This window comes from Zonotrichia albicollis, chromosome Z (assembly GCF_047830755.1).
Source record: "Zonotrichia albicollis isolate bZonAlb1 chromosome Z, bZonAlb1.hap1, whole genome shotgun sequence".
Lineage (NCBI taxonomy): Eukaryota > Metazoa > Chordata > Aves > Passeriformes > Passerellidae > Zonotrichia > Zonotrichia albicollis.
The window spans coordinates 65337999-65348114 of NC_133860.1; positions in this window are offsets into that span (position 1 = coordinate 65337999).

Consider the following 10116-nt stretch of genomic DNA (forward strand, 5'->3'; position numbering starts at 1 on the left):
GGTCTCTGAAGTGTCTGCTTTTTAAAGACTTTTGCAAAGATCCCTAATGACCTTTACAGCCTTTTGAGAAGAACAGTACTTTCCTTATTTACTGTGAAACCACAGAATCACAGAGCAAATGAGGTTGGTAAGGACCTTTGAGATGATTGAGTCCAACCTCTGACCACCTTGTCAACCACACCATGGCACTAAGTGCCACACCCAGCCTTTTCTTAAACACCTTCAGGAATGGGTCACTAGAGATGGGGATCCCACCACTTTCCAGGGCAGTCGATTCCAATGCCCAATCACTCTTCCAACAGAGAGAAGACATAAGAGAAAGAAGGATATTAGATACTTGAGAGTAAAAGTGGACTAGAAAAGAGTGGAAAAGTGAAGAGGGTCCTGATTGGAGAGTCGGCTGAGTCACGACAGTCACACCAATGTGGCTACATCTCGTTCTACTTTCTTCAGCAACTTTGGCACATGTATCCCTTTCTATACATTGTCTCATGCCACTAATGCTTGATGCTCATTGCTTGAGTAACTATAGTTACACTTACATGTTAATTACTGATTGGTTGTCATGCTATAAGCATCTCTAGCTAAGGTGTGCCAAATTAGCAATTCCCACAATGTGCTTGGCATGTGGTCTTGTCTTGGCACAATGCTCCTTCTTCCTTGTTGTATCCATTCCATGGTCTATCTTGTTCCAAGGAGAGTACATGGTCTTCAAAGTAACTCTGTAATCTGCAGGCCAGGATTGTCCAACTCACATAGGAGCATATCATGGCCTTGTTCTGCTAAAAATCCTTCTACACATCCCCAATTTTCATTTTGGGCAACCCAGACTCATTGACAATTGATCCTAAACTCCTTTTCATACAAGAAATAATGCAACAAAGTAAAATTAGCACAGCAAAAGTAACAGTGAGAAAGCGAGTTCCTTCTATCAATAACGTTTTCAACCAGCCAGTGGTTCTCCATTCCTTGAGTATTTGTCAAAAGAATTTTCGACAACAGTGAGTTTCTTCATGTTATTTTGCAGCTGGGAAAGTTTTTTGTGAATGGATTCAGAATTATCAGAAAGATTCATACAGCACATTCCCTCAAAATCTTCACAGCCATGTCCTTGTGCCAGTAACAAAAAGTCAATGGCTGCTCGATTTTGAAATACAGCATGTCGTGTGCTGTCAACATCACTGGTAAGCTCGTCTAACACTGGAGGTAATGTTAATTTGTTTCCCTGTCCAACAGGCTAATAATTTTAACTGAGTGAGGGCTTTGGCAGAAGAAACTTGTGGTGTAAAAAGTGAAGCTAAAATGACAGATGCTCCACAACTGAACATCATCTTTACATTAGGTCTCAATTGATATACACTGCATCTAATGCATCTAAACTTGTAACTTATGTTAAGCATATGATGGACAGTAGGGGCAAACGGTGTTAGCTCACCAAAGTAGCATGGTCCTCCCTGTTTTTTTGCAGGTATGCAGGCCAAGCACCATCTCCACAAAAGAGGAATACTCCTGCGGGCAACATTTTTGCTTTTTCTGTTGTCTTACCATACCATGGAATAGGCCAAATCCAATTGTTGCAGTAACTAGTGGTATTGTAACACCAGAGGGATGCAGGGGCAATCCAAGTACTGTCATTCTTTGGTTTGTGGATTTTAAAACTACCTGAGTCAATGTCGTTCTTGTAAAATCCAAAAACTAAACAGTAATTTCTTGGCATGGATCTTAAGATGTCAAGCTCCTGAGGTTCTATGCCATTAACATTCAATCCCTGAGCAATTCTGAATGCTTGAATTCCTAAGGGTTTTTTTGGAACACCAATACATTTGCACCAATTGACTTGCACAGATTTGCTATTGATGGTGCAAAGGTCAGTTGCTGTTTGGTTTGAGTGGTCAAGGTATATTTTACTCGTTGTCCAGGACTCAAATTCTTTCATGTGTTTTAAAGGGACTCCAACCAAGCAGGTACAAAATGGATTAGAGGGGATAGCTGACAATAAAGAGAATTAATCTTGTCCTGTTTTGTTGGCCCAGGTCACCCACATGTTTGCTTGTGGTTGGGCAGGAGCCCATGTTGCCTTTGGTGCAGGTATGTTGACTATTCCTATCAGCCCTATGACCAAATTAAGCAACATCATCATTTTGCAATTTTTGTCCCCAACTGACAAAATGATCACCAGAAGCCAAGAACTTGTGTTTTCTTTGTAGCTGAAACAACACTTAAAGCTTTAGTCAAGGGCCACCAACAAATGACTTCTTCTCTGCTATCAATACTTTCTGGCATCCATGTTTCTGGAAAAAGATGGTTTGGCTTAAGGTTAAAAAGCTCTCTGCAAGTATTTTCAAAAGTAATATTAGCAAAGCTGTTTTGACATTCTAAGCACAAAGCATTACCATTTTGCAAGCAGCTTCAATGAACAGCAAAACTGTCTACAGTTACCACAACTTAATACTATTTCTGCTGGCTTCTTACAATTTGCACAAGCAGTATTCTTAGCCTTGCAAAGTCTTCTTAACACAGCATTAAAAGCTCGTGGTCCAAATGGTTGATTTGTTGCTACTGTTAACAGAACGTCTTCTATGGATGATGGGATTGGCCCGAGTTCCGCACAGAGTTTGTGGAAGACTGGTTGGAGGTAGCGTTGTCATCTACATTTCCTCCATTCTTCTGGGGTTGACATGCAGGTTGAACAAACCTGCTAGGAACCCATAAAGGCCCTTTACCTGTGGAAAAACATAAATACCCTCGACCAATAAACAACACTGGAGTAGGTCTTTCCCAATTACCCGCAGTCATGTTTTCATAATGAACTTGTAACCCAGAAATGGTTTGGTTTTGACCTTTTTGAATGGCCTGATGATGTATAACAATCGGGGCCCCTTCTCCTCCTTCTGTCAGGGATAAGAAATTCAATGTAAACAGCACCTTATTTAATCACTTGTTTACATCAGTTTCTGTTGGCATTTTTTGCTTCTTCAAATATTCTTTTGTCGTACAATAATCTCTTTCAACTACTGCTTGCCCTGTAGGGGAGTGTGGAATTCCTCGAATGTGTTTTACACCCCATGTTGACATAAATTTAGCAATTCATTGGCTGCTGTATGCAGGACCATTGTCTGTTTTTATCTCTTCTGGCACCCCCATTACAGCAAAATAGGCTGTCAGGTATCTTTCAACATGCAGTGCTTTTTCACCAGTTTGTGCAGTGGCCCAAACAAAGTGAGAGTACGTGTCAATTGTCACATGTGCATATTTAGATTTTCCAAGTTCAGGTACATGTGTTACATCCATGCACCAAATTTGAAGTGCTTTTATTCCTTTTGGGTTAGTGCCTAGCCCTATTCCAGGCCCGTGATGGATGCATTGAGTACAGGAGCAGACAATGCCTTTTGCGTCTGCTATGGGTATATGGTATTGCCAATGTAATGATTTTGCATTTTGATGCAACATCTCACGTCTATTTCGGGCTTCTTTGAATTTGTTCACTGGAGGTGTTATTGCCAAGCAACTGACTGCTTCATCAGCTCAAGCATTGCCTTCACCTAATCCAATGTTCCACTGATGACTTCTTGTCATACACAAAACTCACATTTTCTTTGTTGACGGGTACTGCACAGCTGTATAAATAGTTCATCAAGATGTAGATTTTCTTTTCTTTTAGCAAAGAATCTTCAATGGGCTGCACTACACCAACTACATACAATGAGTCTGATATTATGTTTACAGGTGTGTCATTCTAATTTTCTAGCACCCAGCACATTGTTTTCAGTTCCAAAGTTTGGAGGCTGTCTCTTGGTTCTCCTTTGATTACATGTTTTTGCCATTGACTGTCAGATTGCCATACACACACAGCTTTTTTCATTTTTCATCCTGAATCTGGGAACACAGTTGGCCCCTTGACTGGTCTTTCTGAGCACAGAGGCTTTTTGACCCATTGGTAATGCTCTAGCATCTTCCAAAGAGGTCCTCTTGGTCAGTTGTTATGAATAATTCCTGCATATCCCATCAAGACTTCCTGAAATTCTGTTAAATTTCTCAGGAGCCATTCGCAATCATCTCCATGGACTGGAATATTAATGCCTGCAGGTTCAGCTCCATCAATTTTCATGATTCTGTCTCTTCCTTTCTTTATCAAGGCTGCCAATGCTCCTGAATGACTCAAAATGTGATGCTTTTGTTGCATTGGTTGGAACACCCACTCAATGATGATCGCTGTAACCTCCCCCCTTTTCTTTTGCCATTGTAGAACAACGGCAAGAGGAGAAGTTGTGGCACTGCAGATCAGTAGAGATAGTTGTTGATTTGCTAGCTGATGGCTACTCCAGTTTGTCTGAATTTTGTGAGCTATGACATCTAGAGCAGTTTGTTGCTCTGGTGAACAGGTTTGGGGACTGTTTTTTTCAGTTCCACACAGCCAAGATCGGAAGGATTGGTGATGCTGACAATATTACGAACCCATTGCAGATCTCCCAGGAGCTTTGAGCATCATGTAGATTAGTTATTTGGTAATTGTTACTTTTTGAGGCCTGATCTGAGCATCTGAGATGAGCCAACCTAGGTGTTTCCATGGTGCAGAACATTGGACTTTTTCAGGAGCTACAGTTAAACTACAGGAGTGTAGATGACCAATGAGCCACTGTAGCTGACTATCAGAGACTGTGGTTTCGGCAGCAAGAAAAATGTCACCCACATAGTGATAAATAAGTACATGTGGCCAACTTTGTCACAGATGTTGAAGTGCCCAATTAACAAAGATCTGACACCATAGTAGGTGAGTTGCAAGAGCCTTGGGAGACAACTTTCCATTCATAGCATTTGGCAGAGGCTGCACGACTGATAGATGGCAAAGTAACTGCAAATCTTTGTGTGTCATTGGGGTGTAAAGGAATTGTGAAAAAACAGTCTTTTAAATCTGTCACAAAAATTTGCCAATTTTGAGGAATCATTGTGGGGCAGGAAGGTCAGGTTGCAATGCTCCCATGGCTAGCATTTGTTCATTGATTTTTCGTAAATCGTGTAAAAGTCGCCATTTTCCAGGTTTCTTTGGTATAATGAAGATAGGAGTGTTCCATGGGCTTGTGGAAGGTCAGATGTGGCCTTTCAGCTGTTCCTGAATTAATTCTTCTGCAATGCGCAGCTGTTCTGAGGTCATCGGCCACTGGTCTACCCATATTGGCTTTTCAGTTAGCCATGTGATTTTCAGTATGGGTGACTTCTGTCCAGTGTCCGTGGCACAAAATGTTGATTAGCTGTCATAACAAGTCCTAATTGTTATAAATCATCTTGTCCAATTAAACCTGGTAGTGTGTGTGGAAGTTGCATCACATATGGTCAAGTTACAACAGTTTGGCCATCTTCAAATTGCAGTGTAATTAAATCTTTGCTTTGCTTTGGTGCTTTTGCACCTCCTACTCCTACTACTTCAGTGACAGGAGATTGCAGTTCCCATATCTGAGGCCACATTTGTTGATTGATGATGACAACATCTGCTCCAGAATCCAGAATGGTTCTAATTAAATTTGCTGATTGCCTTTCTTCAATTGAATCTTTTGGTATGTGTTGTAGTGTGTTGTTAAGTTTCTTGTGTTATTCCCCCAATTTATGTATTGTTCTCCCCTATTATGTGTAAAATAGTTTCGTTCCCCCAGTTTTTCCCACCACTGCTAGCCTGTCAGCTAAGTTGCTATAGTAACCGCTATTCATAGTTGCCGATATGTAATTGCTCCTCTCCTGGTTTCCCTTATAAGTGAAAGTCGTTTCCTCCCTGGGTTAAGTCAATCACCCCCTTTCTCCTCCCAAGTTTCGAGAACCTTCTTCTCTCTGGGGGTTATGGTTGGCTGCCGCCCCGGAGCCCCTCCTTTGCTTAATATTAGTTGGTTATTTAGGTATGTCAATTATGTTTAGGACCTCAAAATATGTATTATTATTGGCTAACTGGGTTTCCCTACCTTTTCCCCCTTTTTTCCCTTAAAAACCCTGTGTGGCCCCCTGTTCAGGGCCATTTGCTGGGTGTTTCCCCTCCTTGTTGGTGCCTCTGTAATAAAACCGACAGCCTACCTTCAGCAAGTGGTCACCTCCTAATTCGTCTCACACTCGTGCCGCTCCGAGCCACCTCCCAGCTCAGCCCAAGGCCAAAGACGCCGAGGGGGGCTGGTTTTAGATGTGCAGGGGTGCTGGCCTTCGCCCCTCACTAGCTAGCCGGATCCCGGGGCTCAGTACGCCCTCGCACAGGTATGGTCTCTGATTAAGATCCAATGTGAAAAACACTTCATGTCCAGTAGCTCCAAAAACATTTTCTCCTCTTATTTTGGGTGTTTGGCCTTTCTGCAGGAGCTATTTTATAATAGGGCAGGATATTTTATAATACTTCAGGAGCACTATTTTATAATAGTGAGGATCATATGTAAAAATGTTTTCTAAGGGAAGTATTTGAGCAATTTTGCTTCCTTTTGGAATTGTGATAGGTGGCTGTAATGCATAGGCCATGATTTGCACTTGTCCTGTAAAGCCTGCATCAACCATTCCAGGCAGTACAATTACTCCTTGTTTTCCTGTTGAGGATCTTCCAGGTAAGATTCCACCAAGCTGAGAAGTCCTACTATATAAAGGACCTTTTACACCAGTTGGAATCAATGTCACTTCTTTATTACTCAAAGTTACTTCTACTGTGGTTGCCATATCCACCCCAAGGCTTCCTCGGGTGGCTGGGATGTGCTGCTAAAAGAAATTATTTTTTTCTGGGTTGCTGTCACTGGAGTCTGAATTTGTGTCTTCGCGTGCAGATCCGGCGTGCTGCACTGCAAGTTTCCTGACTGTCCTCATCTGCAAGCAGCTGTGGCATGAGTATCAGAGTTGCATGTATGACACCCAACAGTTTTGGAGCAGTTTTGCTGCATGTGTCCTGGTTCACCACAGCGAAAGCAATTGTTGGTTTTGATGTTATTGTTATTTTGTTGATTCATTTTAGCTTGTTTATCTCTATGTCCAGACAGTGCTGCTGCAATAAAATGTCCTTGTTCTTTTATTGTTCCTCTCATTGCTGCAGTGAATGCAGCGGCTTGATTATTTTGTTCTGCTCAGGTGCTCTTACAAGCATTTCATCCACAGGCCTGCCTTGAGGTAAGGTTGCCAGGATTGTTTTAGGATTTGTGCCTTCAAAAGCAAGAGTGCAGAACATATGCTCTTGTAATTCAGGTGGTAAGTCTGAAGCATCTTTTATTGCTTGCTGACAAGTGGTCTACAAACTGTCTATAAGGTTCTGTTGCTTCCTGACGGATAGTGGTGTAAGGTGCAGGCATTTTCTTATCTGGTACAGACAAAAGAGCTCAATGAGCTAAGGTTTGAGCAATTTGATGCATTTGTGTGGGATATTGTAGTTGAACTTGTGTGGTAGAATAAGGTCGTTGTCCTGTTAACATGTCTGCCTGCAGTCCATAAAGGGAGTCTCCTACAACTTGATATCTGTTTGCTTCTTCTATTGCAAATCTTTTCTATTCTCTTTCAAATATTAAATATTGTGATGGCATCAGAAGCAAGCTTGTGATGCTTGAGCAGTCAGCAGGAGAAAGGACATCTGCTGTAAAAAGAAATTGAATGATTTGACAAGCAGCTTCTGACTGCAGGCTGTGAGTGGTAACTGCTTGTTTTGCTTGTTGCAGTAACTTCCAGTCATGTGGCTCCCAATTTGCATGATTATTGGTAATTTGTACAGGACAGGTGAGAGTGCTGTGCCTGCTGTCTGTCATTCTCCATCTAAGATAGCATCACGAATAACTCCTGACCAGTGTTGCTGTATTGGATCTTTTCCTGCTTTAGGAGCCTGTGAAGGTGACAAGAGCCACCCAGGCGTTGGTGGAGGAGTAGGAGTGATAGGCATTGAAGTGGAAGAGGGTATAGGTATAACCTCTGATTTTTTCACATTTTCTGTTTGTTTTTCTAACTGTTCTTGCTGGGTGGATAATTCTGCTATTGTCTTTAGTATTTCTTGAAACGGATCATTAAGTTCAGGGTATTTTGATTTACGAGTTTGATTTCTTTCTTCTTCAAAATCATCTGATGATGTTTCAGGCAAGGGGGGGTACAGAGGGGAACAACATGGAGAATGAGAGTGTGGAGAACAATACTCACTTTTTTGTTTATCTTGCTTCTGAGCTGTAACTGTCTTTTTTGGCCGTGCACCACTAGTTGCTCTGAGTGATTTATTGTTCTGCTCTTCTTCCACAAGGGAGAGATCAAGCACTTCTTTTTGGTTTTGGTCAGCTGTAAATTGTTGTGGAGAATTTTTTTCTTCTTGTGATACGTTATCTATTACTTTTGCAAAGTAGAACAAACAGGAGGGGTAATTCCTTTCATAGGTTGAGTATTTCTGACCCCAAAGAAACTAGCAAGATATGATGGCTTAGGAGATGTGGGGTCTTTTGTTTCTTCTTGTTTTTCACTAACATCACCTCTTAAACTCTCAATGGCTGCAGCAGCCACTTTTTTCTGAGTTTTCATAGTTTCTAAAGTGTTCACCACAGGTAGTTCCTAACTCTTTTGTTTCTTTTCCATTTTTTCCTCCGTCTATTGTGCTATCCCAAAGGGAGTTGCTCACTTTCCACTCAGCTGTACTAAATAGGAGAGAAGGCTCAGAGAACTTTTTTCTTTTTTGTGCCCATTTAACTAGGGCTTCTACATCTGTTTCTTTTATCTCCTCACCTCTTTTAGAGAGGATACTTGTTAGCAATCTAATTGCCACATCAAATTCTATCACGGTCTTACCTTGACTCTGGTCTCTGCATTTGCCCACCAGGTCTCTCCTGCCCTCCAACTCTCCAGCTCCCAAATCAAATTCTTGTCTGATGCTTCAGAGACTGCCACGTTTAGGTGAACTGCATTTAAGCAAGCTGCATTTCAGCAAAGAGAGAGTCCCTGTCCACGGGTGCCAAGAGTGAAGAGAGTCCTGATCGGAGAGTCGGCTGAGTCACGACAGTCACACCAATGTGGCTACATCTTGTTCTACTTTCTTCAGCAACTTTGGCACATGTATCCCTCTCTACACATTGTCTCATGCCACTAATGCTTGATGCTCATTGCTTGAGTAACTATAGTTACACTTACATGTTAATTACTGATTGGTTGTCATGCTATAAGCATCCCTAGCTAAGGTGTGCCAAATTAGCAATTCCCACAATGTGCTTGGCATGTGGTCTTGTCTTGGCACAATGCTCCTTCTTGCTTGTTGTAACCTTTCGAGGACAGTACATGGTCTATCTTGTTCCAAGGAGAGTGCATGGTCTTCAAAGTAACTCTGTAATCTGCAGGCCAGGATTGTCCAACTCACATAGGAGCATATCATGGCCTTGTTCTGCTAAAAGTCCTTCTACAGAAAATGAAATGTCAGTGCCTTCCTCAATGTCCCTCCTTCTGCTCCTCCTACCCATCTGTCCTGTACAAGACCATGACTCAACTCAGTGGTCTTGTGTTGGCAGGCTTTAGGAAGCAGGAATCTTGTGCTGGGCCAGTAGCTGTCAGTTGTCTGAGTCTGGCAAATACACTCAGCACATGGTGAGAGGGAGCTGTCATGTTTAGCAGCACTTCCGACTGTGAGAAATTTCTGCCCTGCAACAGGATTGTCCCCTTGGTAAGCCTTCTCCTTTGATGTTCACCTGCCTCATCCATTTTCTAAACGCTTTTAAAGTGTTCCTAACTTTAAAAAACTAACAAAAAAAAAAAACCCAACAAAAAACTCAAGCAAACAAACAATGAAAAAACCACAAAAACCAGAATGCAGCCCATAAAAGCTTTTTCTCAGGACAAAAGGGAAGAGAAGTTAGGCCAATGCCTTTACTCTTATTTTTTTCGCTGCGCTTTTTCTCACCCTGGCAGCCGCAAAAACGGGCTGATTACAGCTTTTCCAACCGTATGCATGAGCATACGATTAGTTGGGGTGGGGGTGGCAGTCCCCTTTTTCTGTTGCTAAAGACAGACGCAAGAGGAACCCAGCGCTCCCTTTTCAGACTGCTTTCACTTTCCATTCTTCTGCTGTGCTGAAGTTTCTTTTCCTGTCGCTCCCTGCCTGGGGGCGGTTCACTCCCTATTCACCCAGCTCTCTCCGCACCACGGTTCGGAGGTGCT